Genomic DNA, 22,161 nt, shown 5'->3' on the forward strand with positions numbered 1-22,161 from the left:
TTTTCTTGCCTAAAATGACTTTGGGTGGAGGGGGTGGCTTGTTTCTAGTTCTTCCCTCCGTGCGGGTTCTCCTGTCTGTACTGGTGACCTTGCAGTTTGCGCTCTGGGCCGAGACAGCCCTCTGGGACACACCTACTCTCTCCCCCTTGTTAGTTTTTGCTGCCTGGACACCCCGAGCCCGAGTCCCTAACTGGTCCCCGGCTGGCAATCCATGTGGCCCGAGACGGATGATCTTCAAGGTGTCCTTCGAAATGACCATGCTTTTTGTGCTGCCAAATTGTGTAGGATGTGTCTGGGTGCTGGATTGGAATATGGGGCAGCCTGTAAGGCGGCTTCTCTGTAGCCAGACACACGTGGTAAGGCCAGAACTCTCTGCCCCAGACAGCCCCACTTGAGGAACAGTACAGCTGCTGGCTGGTAGGTCTGCACTGCATGTTTGTGCGCCCCTCCAAATTCATATGTTGAAACCTTACCCTACCCCAGGGTGATGGTTTGGGGCCTTTTGAGAAGTGGTTAGGTTTAGCCGAGGTCCTGAGAGTGGAGCCCCCATAATGGGATCGGTGTCCTTGTCAGAAGAGGAAGAGACCAGAGCTCCCTCTCTCCCTCCACTGCTGGAGGACGTGTGCCAGCCAGGAGGGGCACCCTTACCGGAAACTGACTGTGCTGGGGCCCTGGCCTCAGACTCCCCAGCCTCTAGAACCATGAGAAGTAAGTGTTGTCTAAGCCACACAGTGCATGGTGTTTTTGTTATAGCAGCCAGAATGGACGGAGGCACTTGTTTTGACCTCCCCTGGGTCCCTTCTCCTCACACTTCACCCAGGGCCAGAGGGGCAAGTCCTGTCTAGGCCTCCCACATGAACACTCTGTGGTTTAGTCCTCCAGGCCTGGCTCTTGATACACTAATGGGGAGATAGGGAAAGCTGGGCGTCCTTTTTCTGGTCAGCAGCCCAGCCGGAAAGGCTACCTCTTACTGCAGAGATCATCATTTTTAATGCATGAAGGTGAATATTAACCTTGGTCCATCTCTTTGCTTTCCTTATATAATCCTCATTTCTCCCCTAGGCAGAGAGAGGTCTCCAAGGATCAGGAAAAAAAGAGAAAAGCAAAAGAAAAAAGCACATGAATGCTTTCCAAACTGCTCCCCTTGTAACACTGATGCCGCACTGACATTTCCTGCAGGCTGGGATTGTGTCTGCATGCTTCCCAGGGCATCCCCGGGACTGGGCACAGTTTCTGGTCAAACCCGAACAAGTATTTGTTGAATAGATGATGATGATGATGGTGAGTATCAGTGGAGGTCCCTGTAAACTAGTGTACATGGACTTCTTTAACAGCCTGCCAGCAACTCACAAAAGGCGTCTTACAGACATTTTACTCTGAAGAAATTATGGATCTTTTGTTAGTTGTGAAATAAGAAAGCTCTTTGAAGCTGAAAGAAAAGGAGCTCTTACCTTTTTTCCATGAAGATCAGAGTCATAGAAATGATAAACCCTTGCCAAAGCAAAAATTGCAGTGGACAAAGTTAAGCAGGCAGCGGGGACTTTATTCAAGGCTATTGCAACAGGGGAGAGAGACCAGAACTAAGTCTGAACTCAACTCTACTGCAGCAAAGAGCAGGAAGGTTTTCAAGGGCTGGGAAGAGCTGGTAGAACAATACTGAAGGGTGTTAGTGGGGAGGTTGATCAGTGGGATATGTCCAGCACACTGAATTATTTCCTGAGTTTGCAGATGTTTTTCTCTGTGATTAAGGCTATCGAATTAGGCACCCCCCCCCTAATTCCCCCAGAGACTAGGAGATAGGGGCACTGTTTTCCTTGGGGTGGCTCCCAGGTCCTTGAGAAAGATATCCCCGTGTTGTAAAACTGGCAAGAGGCTTTAAAAAAGGTTATGTATCTCTTAAAGTGGCAGAGAAAGAATTTATGATGGTAAGTTTTCTAGAAAAAAATGTTCCAAGTAATGGGAAGTCAGGACCTGGAGTGTGGAATAAGGTTGTCCAAACTTTAGTCAAGCTGAGGGAACCATTAGGCTGTCTTCACCCTAAACCAAGTAAGCAGATGGTTTCTTCTTGGGAATTCAATGTAATATCATGGTTTAATACTGCTCACCCTAAATATTCCTTACTGAAGTAAACTACAGTTTACTGTTTTATAGCAATAGGAGAATGTAGCTACTGACCTATATTATGCTTTTTGGGTTAATAATTTGGGAACAGCCATCAGGAAAGAAACTGGTCAGAGTAGGTCCTATCTGGGGACGGTCCTAAGAGCTTGGGTGTCACTGACAGGAAGAAGGTGGCTATGGTTCCTCCAAGTCTAGAGTAAGTGTTAAAAAGTGAGGATTTTCCCAATTTGGATGCCATTTTCAGCCACATTTGTGTTGAATCAGATACCGCATGGTAAAAATACGTCACAGTCTACCAGTAAGCTTTACTACAAAGACACCTGTGCCGTGGGCTGTCCTTTCCGGTGTTTCCCTCACAGCTGTGCCTTCCCGCTCTGCCAGCCCATTTTGCTCGGGGTTATTAGCAGGTCTTCATCACCATAACTCTCTGGCATCAGAGAAGTTGAAAGAAAACTTCCATGGAAGTTTGGACACATTGCATGGAGATTTAGTTACACAAAGTAGCATGGATTTGGGACTTAAAAGCAAGTAACCCAGTGCTATAAACAGAAAGAAAATGATGAAGAATGAAAAGATACATGGGAAATTTAAGCTCACAGTACTGGTTAGGTTAAGAAGGCACTGGCCTGTTTTTACTTTGACGATGTCAGGTGTGAGGCAGCTGGTAGAAACGCCATGAGCTGAGAAGAGGTTTGGGTGCTCTGAGGTTCAGAAAAATCTCTCTGTAGGTCTTGGGTAAGTGTGTGTTAGGATGCTGTTCAGTACAGCCTGAGGCTGTTTCTGGGACCTTACCCCACCTTTAAGTGATGCCGTGTTATGAACTGCCCCTCGGCTGTGTTACCTCTTTGGCAGAACAGCTGTCTGTCAGCCTTCAGAGAGTTGTAGGATCATGCATCTTTATGAAGAAAAACACTAAGTGCCATGGGCCAATAGTGACTCAGTGCTGGGAGCTGTAAGTCACCAGCTGGTCACATTCGATGCTTTGCATAGACTTTATACATCTTGGATTAAGTGCCTTCTGGACTGTGTCTCATTGCTTACGGAAATTAAAATGGCTATTAAGTTTAACAACAGCAGTTTTTCAAATCATGAGGACACTGAATGAAAAGCCTTTGTCTCTTGTTTATTTAATGCTGTCTCCACGTTTTTTTTTCCCCATCAGAAGCTAAACATAATGGTTTCTAAGGTATGTATCTTGACATACTTTTATCATTTGGATCTGAAATGAATGTCTGAGGTTTCTGGTTGAGGGGAAGCCCCTTTTAATTATATTAAAAGATGGAGGTTAAAAATAGGACCAATCCCTTCCCATGAATACAGCGCTTTTAGTCTGTATATGGTTGATTCACAGGTATTACCCAGGGTATTTGTACACTGATGGTGTTATGCAAGGTAAAAGAGAGTAATACCTTAATCTTCTCCACTGTTCTGTAGAGTTCTCATCATTGGTTCTGTTAGTGTTTCTGATACATCCTCTGCTGTAGCCTGTACTGTGTTCCCACGAATGCCTCTGACCCTCCGTGTGATTGTATTGGAGGTAGGATCTTTAAGGAGATAATTGGGGTTACATGGGTGTGATGGTCAGTTTCATATGTTAGCTTGACTGGGTGAAGGGATGCCCTGAGAGTTGGTAAAACATTATTTCTGGATGTGTCTGGGAGTGTTCTAGAAGAGACTAGCATTTGACTTGGTGAACTCTGTAAAGCAGGTGGCCCTCCCTCCCAGTGTGGGTGGGCACCCTCCAATCTGTTGGGGGCCTAAATAGAATTAAAAGGCAGAGGAAGGGTGAATTCACCTCTGCTTGAGCTGAGACATTCTTCTTCTCTGACCTCAGACATTAGCACCCCTGGTTCTCTGGCTTTGGACTCTGATTGGGACTTACTCACCAGGACTTTGAGCTCAACTGAATTACACCGCTGGCTTTCCTGGTTCTCCAACTTGCTCTGTCTAGCGGGTTCTGGGACTTCCTGGCCTCCATTACCGCATGAACCAGTTCCTGCAGTAAGTCTCTTCTCTCCTGTTGGTTCTGTTTCTCTGGAAAACACCACTGGTACAATGAAGTCATGAGGGTGGATCCTAATTCAGTAGGGCTGGTTTCCTTATAAAAAGAGGTAAAGATGCCGGGGATGTGTGCACAGGAATGACCATGTAGGGACACAGAGAAGATGGACATCTGCCGGCCAAAGAGAGGCCTCAGGAAAAAGCAGATGTACCCACACTGTGATCTCGGTCTTCCAGCTTCCAGAACTGGCGGAAGACAAATGCCTCCGCGTTAAGCTGTGGGATTTTGTCACAGCAGCCCCAGCGGACTAGGAGGGCCTCTTTGAAGGGAGTAGGTGTTGGGCCAGGACTCGGGAAATGCTCCCAGCAGATCAAGGCTACAGTGCAAGTACTCGACCCCCTAGACCATTGAAAACATCTTTTCCTTTCAGTAATTGGCATCTGAAGAATCAGAAAAGGCTGGAAAATGGAATTACCGAAGTGACTTGTCTGCAAAAGCTGGAAAGTATAAGGAAGCTTTTTTTCCCCTTAGGTAGGGGAATGAACTCTGGTTCTGTCTGCTGTGTGGGCTCTCCTGGGGCACCTTCAGTTAATAATGAGTTTTGTTGATTTGGGAGAGCAAGTGTTAGGTAAATGAGCAATTGAGAGACTGCTAACGTGTAAAGAAAACAAACGAAAAAGTAAGAGATCCTTCTTTTTAAGAAAAAGAAACACAAATGGTAAATTATTATGGAAAAATCTTATTAAGTAAATAAAGGGTCTTACTGAGTATAGAAAGAGGTGAGCACATCTGGGGCTGTGGGGGTAGGAGCACTCAGGGTGCCCTTTTCCATGGGGCTCGAGCACGTCTTACAGGCACCTGAAGTAGCATCCACGAGCCATCTTCAGGAGCCAGTGCTCCCAGAGTGCTCACTAATTAGCCTCTCAGCACTCCTGTGAGGTAAACAAGCATCTGCCCTCCTGTTTCCAACTCTTGCACTTCTGTTTGATGAGCAAATTGTCCCATGTTGGATTCCCATTATGACTACTCCTCGACTGCAGCATCCAGCTAGAATTCCCCCCCACAGTGTCTACTGGATTCTGCAGATCCCACCGTTGGCCTGTTTACCTGTCGCTCGGTGCAAATCTGGCCCTATTCCCCAAACCACGTCACTTGATATTTAAGAAGCGACCGGAATTCTTAGTTATTTTTACTTGCAATTTCAAGGCTTTTTCCTTTCCCCAGATCTCCTTGGGGCTATAAATTAATCTTAGTCAAAACATGCTTTTAAGAGAAGGGGACTCAAAGTAGGACAACGACTTGTTCTTTTTGAAATTGCATATAATTTAACGGGGTAGAACCTTTGAAGGGGGAAATGTGAGCTGCTCAGAGCATCGCAGCGGTATTTAAGGAGGCTCTATGTCTGAAAGCCCCATCTCAAAGAAGGCAGGTATTTGGTTTCAAATGATCAAAACAGCCTTGTACTCTTCTCGGAGCTATTTTGACATCTAAATAATAGTTCTGGCATTTCTTTCAGAGTGTAAATCAATAACGTTGACTTAGTGCATTCTTTCCTCTTATTTTCTTTCCTTACTCTTTTATAACCTGAGATCAAGTATTAATAATTATTTTAAGCCTTAGCTTAGGTTTGGTCCTTTGCCACTTAGTGATGCAGGAGGCACCTTCCCCCCGTCCTTTTACCAGTTGTCTGGCTCTTCCAGAATATTCTTTCGGGCGCAAAGATTACATCCCTCTTCAAATGCAGAAAAGTGGGTTTAGGGGTGGCCTTTGACAGCTTTCTTTTTTCCCTCTTTTTCAATTCTCACAGTGTGAGACCACGTACATCTTTCTGCCTCTTGTATCACACTCTGCTCTCCTTAGTTCTCCCTGGTTTCTCACCAGTGTTTCTTTTTCTTTTCTTTTTTTTTTTTTTTTAAATTGACTATAGTCGGTTACAGTGTATCAGTTTCTGGTATATAGCATAATGTCCCAGTCATGCATATATATATACATATATTAATTTTCATATTCTTTTTCATTAAAGGTTATTACAAGATATTGAATATAGTTCCCTGTACTACACAGAAGAAATTTGGTTTTTGTCTGTTTTTATATATAGTAGTTAATATTTGCAAATCTCGAACTCCTAAATTTATCCTTTCCCACCTTCTTTCCTCCCAGTAACCGTAAGATTGTTTACTATGTCTGTCAGTCTATTCCTGTTTTGTAGATGAGTTCATTAGTGTCTTCTTTTTTCTTTTTTAAGATTCCACACATGAGTGATATCATATGGTATTTTTCTTCCTCTTTCTGGCTGACTTCACTTAGAATGACGATCTCCAGTTCCATCTATGTTGCTGCAAATGGCATTATCTTATTCTTTTTTATGGCTGAGTAGTATTCATTGTATAAATATACCACATCTTCTTTATCCAGTCATCTGCCAATAGACATTTAGGTTGCTTCCATGTTTTGGCTATTGTATATAGTGCTGCTGTGAACATTGGGGTGCATATATCTTTTCAAATTAGAGTTCTCTCTGGATATATGCACAGGAGTGGGATTGCGGGATCATAGGGTAAGTCTATTTTTAGTTTTTTGAGGAATCTCCATACTGTTTTCCATAATGGTTGCACCAAACTACATTCCCACCAACAGTGTAGGAGGGTTCCCTTTTCTCCACACCCTCTCCAGCATTTATCATTTGTGGACTTTTTAATGATGGCCATTCTCGCCAGTGTTTCTGAACACTCTTCTGCTAACTGCCTCTGAATCCCTGGTGCTGTTGAATCTTTGGGGCTTCACTGAAGACCCTAAGAATCTGCATCTCTGGATGAGGACCCAGAAGGCTCAGTGTATCAGGCGCCCAGAGGTGTTTTCAGCATTAACATCTGAGGTGCACGACCTCACACCTTCCTGGTCTCCCAACTCTCTTGTCTCCTGGTTACACTCTAAGTAGTTATTGAATTCTTGCTCACTAACCTCTAAGATGGCCATTATTGTATTTTCAAAAACGTTTGCACCAGTTCCAAAATTCCTCATAATTCGGCTTGGAAACTCTACAGAAGTATTTTGTTTTTGACCTTCATGCCTCCATTTAATGGCCTAGTCATCACTGCCCAGATGATGTCCATGTCCCAGCAGGGAAGTCCTCCCTCCTGCCTGGTGTCCCCTGAAGAGCCCACCCAGGCTCTACAGGGAGGTGGTGTGGTGTAGTAGGGCACTGAGAGTGTGCAGGCTGGGGCATGAGGGACCAGAGAGATATGAAAGTTGATAGGAGAGGTTTTGCATCCCCAGACCTAGGTCTCATTTCCAATTCTGCCACAAAACTAGCTGAATGACCTCGGTTTATCTGACCTTGTGAAACCCAGATTTCTCAGGTCTCACAGGGCAGGGGTGATGCTGTGTAGCGCAGGGCTGTTAGGAGGATGAAGTGAAGCAACGTGTGTGGCGCCAGGGGGTGAGTCCACGCGGCAGCTTTGACTGCTGGTCGGTTTTTTCCCTTTGTCTTCATTCCCGCCCTCCTGTCCTTGGTGGTCTCAGCTCCTTATCATGTCCCTTTTCATCCCCTTGGATGTGACGGTTACCCTCTTGAATTCTTACCTTTCATCTTCTTTTCCAGCTTCTCCTCTAAAGTGATTTCAGCTTATTTACACCTTTTATTCTTGGTCTTTTGGGGGGTAACAGCCCAGAAACTTCTTGAGCTAAAAGTCTGTAACAGACACCTGCTGCGTGGTCTGTGTAGTGCCCCTCCCCACAACGCCGGCGCTGCTTTTCCCGTTTGAGGTCCTGCCATTCCTCCCCCATCACGTGTGGTCGCGGGGGGCTGTCTGGCCTGATGGGCATCTGATTCAGGTGGGTGCCACTCATGGTACCTCATCCTTCCCACCATGGTGATTCATCCCAGGCACTGTCGTGGGGCACAGCAGGGCCATTAGTGTCGTTTTCTGTAGTTTTGTACATTGATGTACATTGTTGGACTTGTGGAGGGCGCTTGTTTTTGGAACTCCAAGTCTCCTGGAACTGTAAGCTTCCTTCAGGCTGCTGATACTTGCTTGAGGATGGAGGGTGGAGAGGGAGTCAGGGAAGAAGACAGTGTCTGTTGCCTCCCGGTCTTGTCATATCCTGAGGCTCACTCCCCTCTTGCTGATCAGGAGCACTTTTCCAATCTATCTTCTGGAGGGGGTCCTTCTGTGGAGATCTTGGGTGCTGGCCCTTCTAGGACTTACAGCTTCCTTAAGTGTTTGTACTCCATGCCCCTTTTCCTTTCCCAAGTTATGTATGTAGTGTCAACATGGTTGAGTTTGGGGCAGCATCTAGGCAGAGGCATTTGTCGTACCTGGAATCACCATTCCCCTCTACCCTTAGGTCCTGTTGGTGAAACTGGCCCATGAGATCCAACCCTTTATCCATCATGGTTGCTCTTTCCCAGGGAACCCCACAATCTCCCCTCTTTCTGCCTTCTGTTGATTCTCCTTACTTGCCCCTGATTCTCCTTACTTGCCCCTGAAACTTGCCCATAGTTTCAACAAATATTAAAGGAATTTCTGGGACGCTTCCAGCCCCTGTGACACTTAGCAGATGACATGTGTGGGTGGGCCAGCCACCTCCACAAGCTTTATCCACAGCCTCTTCCAGACTTCTGCTCCACACATCCTTAGAACCATGCCAAAGTGTGTACACACATCATTCAAGTATGGGAATAATTAATAATACAGGAATCATTAGTGGATACAAGCTCAATAATTTCACTTCTGTTTAATTGCTTCAATGCGTGTGGTAGACATAGGAGGAGGGAGGAGTCACGGTGCATATGTAACTTGTCTGCCTCTGCCATTGGTCAGCTGTGAACGTCACACAAGTCAGGAAGATCCTTCTTGCCACTGTTTTCTTGTCGGTAAAATGAAGGATTTGGTTTTTACATAAACCTCTTGACTAAATTGTGCATGACTCGATGTTGAAGGTTTTAAGTGGAATTTAAGGCTCATGGCAGTGGATTTTGGGCCATATGCCCAGGGCCCATAGTGCTGAGGGCTGGGGTCTAGGGTCTGGAGGGGCTGACGCAGAGGATAAGAGAAGGTCAAGTGGACAAATTTCTAATTCTCCATCCTCCTACCACAAGACGACCAGCTCTGAATTGATCGGTTTTATACATTGAAGACCTACATAAAATTTCATTTGTCAAAATTGTACTGTTGCTAAAAAAAAATGCTGCAAACTTCCAGCATTTGAAACTTAGTCAAACCAGTAAAACCACCCTCATCTTGGTCTAGCTTGGTATAGCCAAAGTTACCTTTCAGTGCTCCCCAAATGAACGCTCCAGATCCATCAACCTGATAATCTCACAGCCCCTTGGTTACCTTCTGCCCATCATGGCTTACATAGTTCTGCCTGCAATGATCTAGCCTTGGAAAATGGGACATTGCTGACTGCAAGAAAACGGCAGTTCCTGAAGTTACTAAAATTGGCCTCACCTAGCAAGACAGTGTAGAGTTGGGCTAATGATATGAATGAGGTCACACTGCCAGTAGGAGGGGCCTGGGAGTGAAGTAGCTCATAGCTCAAGCCTCTGATGTTTCTGATGGAACACATTTGGGGAGCGGAGCAGTGAGGAGTGGGCTTCACTTCTGATGAGAGGGGTTGGGGAAAGGCATCATTCTGTCCTGAGCTGTGTCCTTGGGGCTGCCGTGGGGTATATCTGGCTGATTCATAAGATTTGTCTGGATCAAATCATTTCTTTGCATAGTCACCTGGAGATGGGGGCTGAGCAGCGGCAAAGCCATTAGGGATCACCTACATCCTCACCACTCACTCTGCATATGATTTCCACCTGGAACACGTGGGCTGGAGCCCCGTCTTGTGCTCTCTGGGTGTCTGGGAGCCAGGGCAGTGGGTGCAGAACAGGCCTTATTCCACATGTCCAGCCACACCACCACCCTGCAAGTGTATGGATTTATCAGGTGTTAATGGGAGGACTGGAGTTTAGTTAAGATAAATCACAGTGTAAAAGGAGAAGGATGATAAAGCGTTTAATGTAAAATATGGCTTTCTTTTAGTTAAAGGGCAAGGTTACCATGGAGTTCAACATCTGTGTGGACACACCCCAGTTCCCAGAGTAGCTCCTCTGACCTAAAATTTCCTTTCTCATCTCATCCTTGTCTGCTTTTGGCATCGAGGTTATATTAGCATAAGAAATGAGTTGTGCCGTTTCCTCTTTTCCTAGTATCTGAAAAATTTTATGAGAGATTAGGATTCCCCTTCCTTAAATATTTGATGGAACTTACCTGCAAAACCATTACTATGTAGGAAATGATTATCATTGTTAATTTTACTTTTGCGTATACTTGAAACTTTCCATCATAAGTGGGGAGAAGAGTATCATAAACCCCATGTACGGATCATCCAGCTGAGGAAGGAATTTAAATTGGTGATTAAATTTTGTAACTGTTTGTAGGACCATTCAGGTTTTCTGTTTCTTCTATACTTGCTTTTGACAATTATTATTTTTCTAGATATTTATCTATTTCAATTAAATTCTCAAACTGTTGGCCAAATTGTTCATAATTCTCTATCTTTTTAATTGGTACATTTATATTTCTGTTTTTCATTCCTAATCCTTTTTATTTATGCCTTCTCTCTTTTCTTCAAGCAGACTTCCAGCGGTTTATCAGCATTTACTAGCTAGTTACTAGCTATGTCTTGCTATTCCTTTGTTTCAGTGTATGGGCTGCACCCGAGAGCTGGAACTGATTTTGGGAGGGACCTTGGACCATGTGCCCATCTAAGATGTTCACTGGGCAAACCACAGGAGGGGTTTTTAAGACTAAGCTAAAGAAGGTCATTTTCAGGAATTACAGTACATATTAACAGCCATGCCATTGAAAGAAAGGCAACAGTAATAATAATGCTAATGCTAATACAGATATAATTATTGTGTGAGGACTGGGTTAGGTGCTTTGCAAACATTGACTCATTTAATGTTTACAATAAGCCTGTGAGATTTCCATTATTAACCTCATTTTCAGATGAGGAAACAGGCTCTGTGTGATTAATTTGCTCAAAATCATAGAGCTTACTGATGATATTTGATTTCTAAGCCTACGTTTTCCCGGTTACCCCAGTGACTGCGAACAGAGGGAAAATTGGGTGGATTGCTGGAAATCTTGAAAGCTCGGGCCATGAGACATGAAAAGTCAACAGGGTAAAGCAAAAGTTCAGCTTGTTCCTCACTTCCTTGGCCACTCTGGGCCAGATGAGTAAAGTGGACCCAGTTCTGTTTTAAATGACTTGATCTTTATTTTATTCTGGGAAATCCAAGGAGAGAAAACTTACCTGATAAAAGAATCCAAATGGAAACAAATTCTTTTTTTCAATACAAGGGAAAATAGCCCTTTAGAAACGAATTTTCAGGATGAAAAATTTGGGCAAATGGTATTAAAAAATTAACTTTCATTGTTTTAGTTATTCACAGCCAAAGTATAAAGATGATAATATGGCTTTATTATTATTTTGATTCACTTCCTTTCAGAGAGTATCAGTATTTAGCATTCTTGAGAAAATAGGTAGGGAAATAATTGGTAACAGAATCAGTTTAACAGAATGTCTCTAAAATAAAGACTATTATTAATAAAATAAACACTAACTTAGACTGTAAAAAATGACTCTACTTCCTCCAATGTAGCTTATTTTTATGGTAAAGAAAGCATACGTATTCAGGAATTTAAGCATAAAAATTATCTTAGATTTTTAAGAATATTGGAAAAAATATATCTGCTAAAACTTTAATCTCTATAAAATATTTACTCTCTCTGAACAAGTCTAGTAATGGACGTCAGTCAGATTCTGAAGATGCATGTCTGTTTCATCTGGAAACAGCTGAATGAATATCCTTCTTATCAAGGACGTATTTAGTTTGTTAAAAAGTAAAATAATATTAGCTGTATTCCAAAATTTTATGGACACCCTGTATTATAATATTTGGGAGTATTGGAATATATCTATTAGATGGTCTTTTAGTTTCTTAAATTTATGTTTTCTTTCCTTGATATCACTGCCCAGAGAGTGATGACTTCCTCTGAGAGCTGTCTGCTTCCTTCTCTCTGGTACCTCTGTAACTGCTGCTGAAATATGTGTATTTTTAAATTGAAGTATATTTGATTTACAGTGTTGTGTTAGTTTCTGGTGTACAGCATAGTGATTCAGTTAGACATATACTTTTTAATATTCTTTTTCATATAGATTATTACAAGTTATTGAATATAGTTCCCTGTGCTATACAGTAGGTCCTTGTTGTTTATCTATTTTATATACAGTAGTTTGTATCTGTTAATCCTAAACTCTTAATTTATCTCTCCCCCTCTTTCCCTTTTGGTAACCATAAGTTTGTTTTCCATGTCTGTGAGTCTGTTTCTGTTCTGTCATTAAGTTCATTTGTATCATTTTTTTAGATTCCACATATAAGTAATATCATATGATATTTGTCTTTCTGTGAATTACTTCACTTAGTATTCAATATCTTGTAATAATCTATAATGAAAAAGAATATGAAAAAGAATATATATGTATAACTGAATCACTGTGCTGTACACCAGAAATTAACACAATATTATAAATCGACTACATTTCAGTGAAAAAAGCTATGACAATTACAAAAGCAATTACCCATGGCAGCTGTACTGTTACTGCCTTTTTGTGAAACAGCATTGGTTTGTGTAGTCCTAGAGTCTCATGTCAAGTCATCTGTGTGTTCATTGTGTTTGAGGACACATCTAGGAGGCTCTAAGATAGGTACACAGTAGATAGTTAAATTTCTGATTAAAAAATAAAACAGACCCTTTTATTTCTTTTTTAAACTCCCTTTCCTTCTCCCTTTCTTAATATTTAGTCCTGTGCTGTCCAATAGAACCTCCTGGGAAGGTGGAAATATTTCATGTCTTGCTGCTCAGTATGGCAGCCACTGACTACCTATGGCCATTGAGCACCTGCAGTGTGCGGTTAGGGTGACTGAGGAGCTGGATTTTAAATTTTATTCCACTTTAACTAAAAAAATGAAATCAAATAGCCACATGTGGCTAGCGATACTCAATTGGCCAGCACACACTTAGTCTGTTGCTCTATTACAGAGCGTTTGTTTCTGATGGTAAGACAGCGTTTGTGAGGTCTGGCTGTGTTTTATAGTGGTTTGAATTACCTATCTGATTTTCATTAATTCTCACATTTCCCACATCAAAAAGATCAGTGGCTGAAAGAGGCTGGCTGTATCACCTTTTAATCAGATTTGATTTTGTCGTTTGGAGGGGCTCCTCAACCCTGGTTCTGGCTTATTCTAGCGGAGGGTTCTGTGGTTGAGTGTGGGTGCACTGTGGCTTTCCACTATACTGCTGGCGTTCACAAAACACGCTGGGTTGCTGAGAGCAGTCAAATGTGACTTGGGAGGAAGGGTATTTGCTTATCTTTCAACTTGTTTGAAGAGCAAGCCACAGCCATGTTGGGATAAAGCAGACAGATGAGACAGAATCAGCAAACTCTGGGGAGACTTCATCTCAGCTCACCACAAAGCCTCGGGGTTGATACGCCTGCTTTTCTTTGTGGACCTTAATGACAGGCTATCCTGGGTCTCAGTTGCCTTGAAGGGGTCGCTTGAAGTGGGGAGTAGTATTTTTACTGCATGTAATTATTTCTGCAGTTGCTCCAGCGTTTTAAATAAACTAAGCACCACCCTTTCCACAAGAGATGAGTTGACAGCTCTGTATTTCTTGTGGGTTACCCGTCCTCCTGGTTCCTGGTAGGATGGTTTCCAGTCTTCCTGTCTCAAGTTCAAGCCCGCTGATCCAGGGCTGGGAGTCTTTTGAGGTACAATTGAATGCACTGGTTCAAATGACAAAAACTGCAGGCCTGTCATAGAAAAAGGCCCATGTAATGCTGATGGCCCAGAACATGGCTTTTCTGTTGTTTCTGATCAGATTTCTTCACGAAAACTTGATCAGTCTCTTGATCTCCTTCCTTAGTACCTTACTGAGAAGCAGACCTGGTTTCTGATGTCTAGGTCTTTTTTGTCTTGTGCATCTTGACCAAGTCTGTGGCCGTCCCTGTCCACAGGCTTGGCAAAGCCAGCTAATGCACAGGTGTTGTTGGCAGAAAGACTTTTCTCCCCGGATCTTCCTGAAAAGGGTGGGGAAGCATCCTTCTCCCCATGCTGACTGACGTTCACCTGCCCGGGGTTGTCCATTGTGCAGTGAGTGGTGAGCCCGCCTCCCTAGGGGGCTGGATGAAGTCCAGGTGGGAGTCTGCGGCCCCTTCCACGATTGTATCCATCCCATTGTCAAAGGGATCCAGGAGGACCGACTGCCCTTCCTGAGAATCAGCATCTGTGTGATCCTCATTGCACTCGTCCTCGCACCTCCCACTGCCGCTGCTTAGGGGAGTGCCGGGTAGGATCCGTGAGCTGGGCAGGTGCGCACCGAGTCCTCTGCCTGTGAGTTTCACCATGGTTCATGCCTTTATGGGGAGTTGGGGGCAGAGAACCAGCAGGATGACTTCCAGTTTCCCCTGAGGCTCCCTGTCCTGAGCAGCACTCGGCCCTAGCTGATTCAAGGTGAAGGCAGGTGCTCACGGGGCACCCAGTGTCTCCCTTCATCCGTCCATTGACTTCCAGCATTGCCCCACTGACTCGTCCAACAGTCACCGACTGAGCAGAGCGGCACACCCGCAGTGTTCGCCGGGGAACACAGCCTGTTCCTTCCAACCCAGAGGAGCTTCTAGACACATTTTCTTCCTTAGCAGTTCCCTCCATATTCTGTCTGTATCATCTGTGCCTCAAGGGCAGCTAAAAATATTATGAGGACATTTAAAATATGTTTTTCTCTATCGATTCCGCCGTTTAGATGCAAAGTGAATATCATATAATAAAAATAGAACCACAGAGGCCAGAGAGAGAGAGTACCCGATGACCTCAATGGTGCAGGATCACTTTCTGGGTTACATTTTCTCTACTTCCGATGTCCAAGGGGAGGGCAGGGCTTTGTGTCCAGGAGACCTGGAGCTGACTGTCCACCTGACAGAGGCAGGAGGCATTTTTTCCCCCTAAAAGTATTTGGTTTAGAGACGACTGACAACAGGGATGGAAATGCTGGGGCCCCGTGAGTGATGCCCTGAGACTGGGGAGGGCTGCAGCTCTTGTGGGTGTGTGGGAGGCCACGCCACTGAGTCCCCAGAGATAGGGGGCCCCTGGTGGATCTGGGGGTGTGTGTGTTGGGTTATGTGATAGGGTTGGGTTGTGTGTGAGAGTTGAAGTATGAGAGCGTTGGGTTGTGTGACAGGATTAAGGTGTGTGAGGGTGGGTTGTGTATGACTGTTGGGGTGTGTTTGAGAGGTGGGCTGTGTGTGAGAGGTGGGCTGTGTGTGAGAGGTGGGCTGGGAGATGGGGCACCATCGTTGAGTGGGAACAGAGCTTCCGGCTGAGATGATGACAGGGCTCAGGAGAGGGTTGGCGAGGGTGGCTGTACAACCAGCTGAATGGACTGGATCCACTGAGCTGTACACTGAAACGTGGCAGAAATGGTAAATTTTACGTTATGTGTGTGTTACCACAATTAAAAAAATAAATGAAAGGACAACAAAATGGGCCTAATTCGTTAAGGCTTCTAGAGTGAAAGGAGAAACTGGGAGTAAAACTTGAGAAGAGCGCACTGGGGAAGTGGAGGAAGGCGAAGCTATTCCCCAGGCATAAAGTGAGAGCAGAATCTGGTGAATTAAAATGTAAGAAATCGAATCCAAAGTCTCATCAGAGGGAAGTTCCATCCTGGGCTGCCGCATCCCTGCGTCCTGTTTGTGTGTGTGTTTTGAGTGCCTGGAATGAGACAGACTTGTTTCTGCCCCAGAGCAGTGGGGGGCCGGTCGGTGGTCGCTGCCCCCAGGGGTCTCCCGGGACCAGGCAGGTGGGGGCCGGGCCTTCTTCAGGGTCCCACCCGGTCCCTCTCCCAGCCTCCAGGTTCAGTTGGGTGCTTATACTTGGGGAGTCCACACTTTGCTCTCCTTAGCGTCTGCCCAGGGCGGTGTGCCTCCAGTTTCTCCACCAGAGTGGGGAACGCAGTCCCAGGGGGCCTAGCACTGGGGGCAGGTTCACTTGAAATGAACAGGTGCCCACCTCCTCAGTGGCCTGTGGGGAAACCAGTGCGACTGCAGGTGGCACAGCCAGCCGAGGAAGGGGAACCCTCGTCAGAGGCTCCCTGGATGTGCCTGTAGATTGAGCCGGACCACAGACTCATGTCCTCAAGTTCACGGAACCCAGCTTTACTTTTATACATTCAAGGGGCGCCGGCCAAAATAGGCTTTGCATCCCAGCTCTGTCAGGTGGTGGGGCTGAGCGCTTTGGTTCCCGAGGGTGGGATGTTAGGACCGGACTCTGAGGGGCAGAGCGCGGGGTCAGCGCCCAGGACCCAGTTCCTCCCGCTCCCCTCCCTACATCTTCATACCCCAAGACCACACAGTTTGCACGTGGGATTCAGATGCACTTGTCTCTGTGTTTAGGAAGTGGGTGCTCAGTGAAGCCCCGGGGGAGCCCTTGGAGGCCGTGGCCCACCTGCCTCTCATTGTCTGAGGTCCGAGGGTCTCGGGGTGTGAGTCCTGGGCTTGACCTCCAGTGGCCCCTGTGGTCTTGCCTCTGAGAGTCTGCGCCTCCATCCACCAGCAGGCTGCCGGCCAGTCACTTCAAGGTGATCTGCTCTCCTTTAAAGTCCTTTGATATTTTGGCTAAAGCTGCTGTTCCATTAGAGACACCGACAGATTCAAGTAACAGCTGGGGGCCTTTGTTTACAACGCTCTCATCTCACATTTCTGGTTGGATTTCTTCTTGGAGACAATGTTCTATGAATCACCTTTGAAATGAGAATTTACCCGTTTAAGGACTATTCTCTTTGAATTGTCAGACTAAGAATAAACCTATCTCTCTGAAGTCCCAGTTCCACAGTCCTAGGCCCCCCACAGAGGTGGGGGTGCACCCCCCACACTCTGCTCTGGGGGCCGTGTTTTATTCTGTTTTTCCCCAAAGAATTGCAAGGAAGTTCTCACGTGCTTCTTTCCTCTGCCTCTGACTGCTGACCATCCCACGGTTACTTTGGTTCCCCACTTACAGCCAGCGCTGTGTCCCTGTGAGCCTCGGTTTCCTCATCTGTGAAGTGGGGGTAACAGCTCAGGGCTGCTGAGAGTTGAAGTGAGTTTCTGTATGTGAAAGTACTTTATTGAATTTAAAATGCTATCCAAATGGATATTACTTTTCTACTAAAAGAAATCTGTGAGAGGATGGGCCATTTGCTGTGTGGATTCCCTGCCGGGCAGGGAGAATTTAAGTCTTGATCACGCTACCTTATTCAGACGTTTTAATAACGACGATCATTTCTCTCTCCTCCTCCGGGCCCTCTTTTCCTCTCTCCCACTTCGGTCCAGGAGGCAACGAAAATTGGTTTTCACTTCTTTTTCTCTTTCCTGGTAGCTGGGACTCCCAGTTGGGGCAGTTTTTCCAAAGCTGTTTCCCCTTGAATTTTGGCCATTGCTATCTGCTTTTACAACAAGAGACAACAGAAAATGATGCTTTGAGCCGGTGAAGGTGTTGGAAAGCCAGACAACCGTTGTCTTCTGACCTCCAAGACTGATGTGAATGTTAAGGCAGGATTTTTTTTCTCCCTCCTGGAGAAGGTCATCAACTTAGAGGACAAAGAACTGGAGAGTGGGCTCAGCTCGGGGCTGGTGTGGGCTGCTGGCAAACTCATTTTGTGAGAGCGCTTTGTAATCCTGACTCAGCTCTGCCCCGAGATACAGGATTTCTCCTTGTGTCCGGCAGGACCAGATTGTGTTCCCAGGCCCGCAGGGAAGTTCATATCTGTTCAGTAGTTTGTTTAAAAGTTTGAATCTGATTGTTCAGTTCAAGCCACTGTGTCAGACTTCAGCTGGTGGCTTTTGGGGTAGCTTGGAGAGGTGAGAAGTTATCCAAACACTGTGACATGGGAAGACTTTCTGTTGATTTGAACGTACTTTGTACAGTTTTCCAAGGCTCTTGGCAGCTTGGCGGTGGCCTGACTCTTTGTGAAATGTGAATGTCACGGCTGTGGCTCAGTACTAGTTAGGAGTGTGTGGTTCATCTACTTGGAATGTGGACACATGTTCTGGGTTTTATTGTCAACCAATGGTCTTGAGGGCAAGTTTGGCTCAGCCATATACCATCTCTCCTGACCCTTGGTATTCCAGCTGGTTCTTCTTGAAAATTACTGCCATGTGATAACATTTTGGTGGTCTCTGTGGGATCAATTATATAAAAATTGCCCTCACACTTGGCACTTTGGCTGGCTGTCTCAGAAGGGGAGCTGTTTGTACAGAGGGATGTGCTCTGTCAAGTTGGAGGGAAAAAAAAAAGATGAGTTTCTTGCTATTACTAGGTTGTCCAGTTGGTCCGATTATTAGAAGCAAAGGTGGTGAAACCCAGAAAGTTCTGGTGAAATCTAGGAAGCCAAGAGCATTGCAACATCATGGGTGTGAGAGATGGAAATAGAAATCCCACTGTTGAGGTGACATGCAAGACTTTAAATAATCATAGATTTGCAGGAAGTTACAAAAAATACAGGGAGGTACCGTGTACCCTTCACCCCTGTAACATCTTGCCTAACTATAGCATAATGACAAAACTAGGAAATGAAGCAGAGTGCTTTTGAAACAGCTTGATGACACACTGAGAGGGTGAAATCACAGTACTATTGCAAAGAGAGCAACAGTATTTTTTTTAAGCCCCCATGAATGCAAACCAGTCAGTCTTTGGTCCTCCACTGAGGGGGAGTTACAGAAAAAGCAGAGAGATTGACAGCGAATAAAAAATTGTGCACGTGGTTCGTTAATGACAGTAGTGATAAGTGCTATGAAATGAAAATAGAACTAAAAGAAAAAAGATGTTGATTACATGGAAAGATACCTTAAAGCATTTCCATGATGGTTAGTAATCTGATTTTAAGGTTGCTAACGACTCTGCAGTGGCTGCAACTTTGAAGTTGACTCCTAGTATTACACGTATTACAATCGTGTCCTTTCCTGGGCTTATTTTTCCCAATTTCTTTTTTTTTTTTCTTCCAGTCTGGGGAAGCCAAGTATGTCTTGGAATGGGTGCTGATGAGGGTGCCCACAAATGGTAGTTGATAAGGGTGTTTTAAACATACGTTAGCTATTTGGATGCAGAAAAGGGAATCAGACCTGAGAGGTCTGCTTGTCAATATCACCAGCAATTAGGGGCTCTCATCCCCAGACCAACGCCTGCCAAGGGGAGGGGTCCTTGAACGCTGGCTTGTTTGGCAAGACCCTGAAACATCTTGATTGCAAAGCTTGCAGCCTCCAGTTTCAGAGGGCAGCTCTGGCCAGCCTCACCGAGTTCAGAGGAACAAGGTTCCTTCATGTGGTTCGCGATATGACCTCATTTGGAATCCTCATGGTTTAAGTGAAGAGAGGAACAATTAAATTTATGTTCCCTGTTAGACACAACAAACGGTCTCCAGGCAACTCAAGTGGAACGCGCTGGAGAGAGCAGCCCTCCCCACCTGCTTGGTAAACTCGGCACAGGTGGCGGAAATAATACCTGGGTAAATACCACCGATCACTCAGGACATTTTCTTTAGATCAACATTTGCCCTAGGAGGTTCTCACGTCTGCAGGCTTTTGCCAAGCAAACAGTGTGTTTCAGACAAGAAGTGGGAACAAAGGTTTGCCAGAAACGGCCGGGAAGAACGGGCTGTGATGGCGGTGTCTGGGGAGGGGCTCCTCCTCCGAGGTCAGCTCGGGTTTCTGTGAGATGCAGTCTTGACTTAGGACACCTGCCCAGGAGGCGCGTGGGATACAGAAGTGCTGACTGACGTCTGTTCAAGGGGCGTGTCTTTTGTGACTTTTCATTCCTCATCCTACGGTCTGCCTCACTGAGCCTTTCAAAACGTGCTCTTGGTACAGAAGCAAGATCTTCACTTCAGCGGCTGTATTTGGCCAGTTCCAGTAATTGGCCTCCATCATTACTCTAAATTCACAGGGGATGGGAAAGGCCCACCAACTCTGTTGCCCCAAACCGGACTTTTCTTCCCTCTGAGGGGAAATTGCAGGATCTGTTGATCGTCCCCTTGATGTTCATCTTTTTGTTGAATTTCACTTTGATTATAATTTTTTGATTGTGATTTTTAAGAATGACTTTGCTCCTCCAGAGTGTTGGAGCAGACTTTGGGATCATTCGCTATTTTTAACAAATGCTGGTGAGCGGATGGGTGGGCTCCTGGGCCTGGAAGCCTCGTGTGCTGATCTTTGCAGTCACCTCCGCTGTACCGTGCAGGGTCCGCATGGTGCCCCACACACAGCAGCTCTCCGCTCCCACCGCATGCTTTGCTGTTGAAAACTTGTAGCTGGGCGGTGCAGGTGTTCAGAGCTGGGCTTTGGAGAAGATATATCGGATTTAGAATCCTGCTTCTGCCACTTCCTCTTCTGAGTTCTTGGATGAATGACTTAACCTCTCTGAGCCTCAGTTTCTTTGCATGTAAAATGGGGTAATAAGACCCACCACCTTTCAGAGTTGTGAAAGTTAAATGCGGTGATGCTTATTTAACACGTTACCTAAAACCTGCGGGTAGCCAGTCTCCCTGTTAGAGTGCGAGCCCCATGGGGTAAGGATATGTCTCATTCACTGCTGTAGCCCAGTGCCTGGCACGTAGTAGGTGCTCAAGAAAACATTTGTCAAATTAATCAAAATGTGTTAATAGACTTCCCTGTAGTATTATTGTGCAGAAGAAGAGTACAGTTTAAAGATGTGAGGAATGAGGACATGGGACAATTATATTTGAAACAGATAAAATAATTTGAGGAAGATATTTTGATGTATTTGTGGGAGAGGGTAAGCTCCATGTCCTTCTAGTCTGCTATCTTGAGGCCCCTCCTGGAAGAAGGTTTTTAAAAAATTACTTATTTATTTAATGGAGGTACTGGGGATTGAACCCAGGACCCTGTGCATGCTCAGCGTGTGCTCTGCCACTGAGCTATACACCACCCACCCCGGAAAGTATTTTTATCAACATGAGTTATGTTGATATTTCTTAGTATTAGGCATTAATTCCACATTTAAACTTGTTATTTTTAACTAAGAAGTCATTAATTTTTCTAGATGATGTTTTTCAGGATTCTCAAGAAAAACTTACACATCTTTGACTAATAGACATAACTGTTTTTAACAGAATTATGGTTTTGGGCACTGAAAATGGCAGCGACGTCCCCTCTCTCCCATTTCTTCTCTTTCCCCCTCCTTTCTTGCTGTCCTTCTCTGCCTCTGAAGCAAAACACTATAGTGCACTGAAAATATTTCTGAGAATTAAGGATGAGGGGAGTGTTAGCTTCTCAGGTTTTAAATAAAGTCAAAATAGTGTTTTTCCTTAGGAATTACTCAAGCTTTGTAATTCCACAGGGAATCAGTAATTTTTCCACTCTCCAAATTACTGAAATCTAGTATCAACCAGTAGTCAGTCTGGAGCATCAATACGTGTGTGACTTGGTTCAGAATGAGGTGGGCAGTCACTCATACACACGTTGTAAAGTACCGAGTGGCTCTGTGTTTTAAGGACAATTCTTCAACTCGCCACCAGATGGCAGAGGTGCTCCACTGAAGTTCACCATGGCGTTTGGTTAAAACAGGTTTTGGCACTTTTCTCCTTTCTGGACTGGATGGTAAGCATTTTTCTGGATGCAGAAAAGAGAGCACCTCATGAGGGCTTCTATGTAAACATTTTATGTAGGAATTAAAGTACATGTTAACACAGATTCTGGCACTTGTCCACTTAAAGTATCTAAAATATATGTTTTTAACCTTTAAGAGACTGGTATTGATGTGTAATTCTTTTTTACTTAAGGTAAACTTTGATTTCCTATTTTATTGTTTCTAACCCCCAGTCTGTCTCCCCCTTTCTTTGTGGGATTATAACATGAGGCTAATAATTAAGAACAAATGTAGAGACCCACAGCTCTGAGTTCAAGACCAAACTATTCCACTTGGGTGGAATCCC

Source organism: Camelus ferus, chromosome 1 (genome assembly GCF_009834535.1).
Source record: "Camelus ferus isolate YT-003-E chromosome 1, BCGSAC_Cfer_1.0, whole genome shotgun sequence".
Taxonomy (NCBI): Eukaryota; Metazoa; Chordata; class Mammalia; order Artiodactyla; family Camelidae; genus Camelus; species Camelus ferus.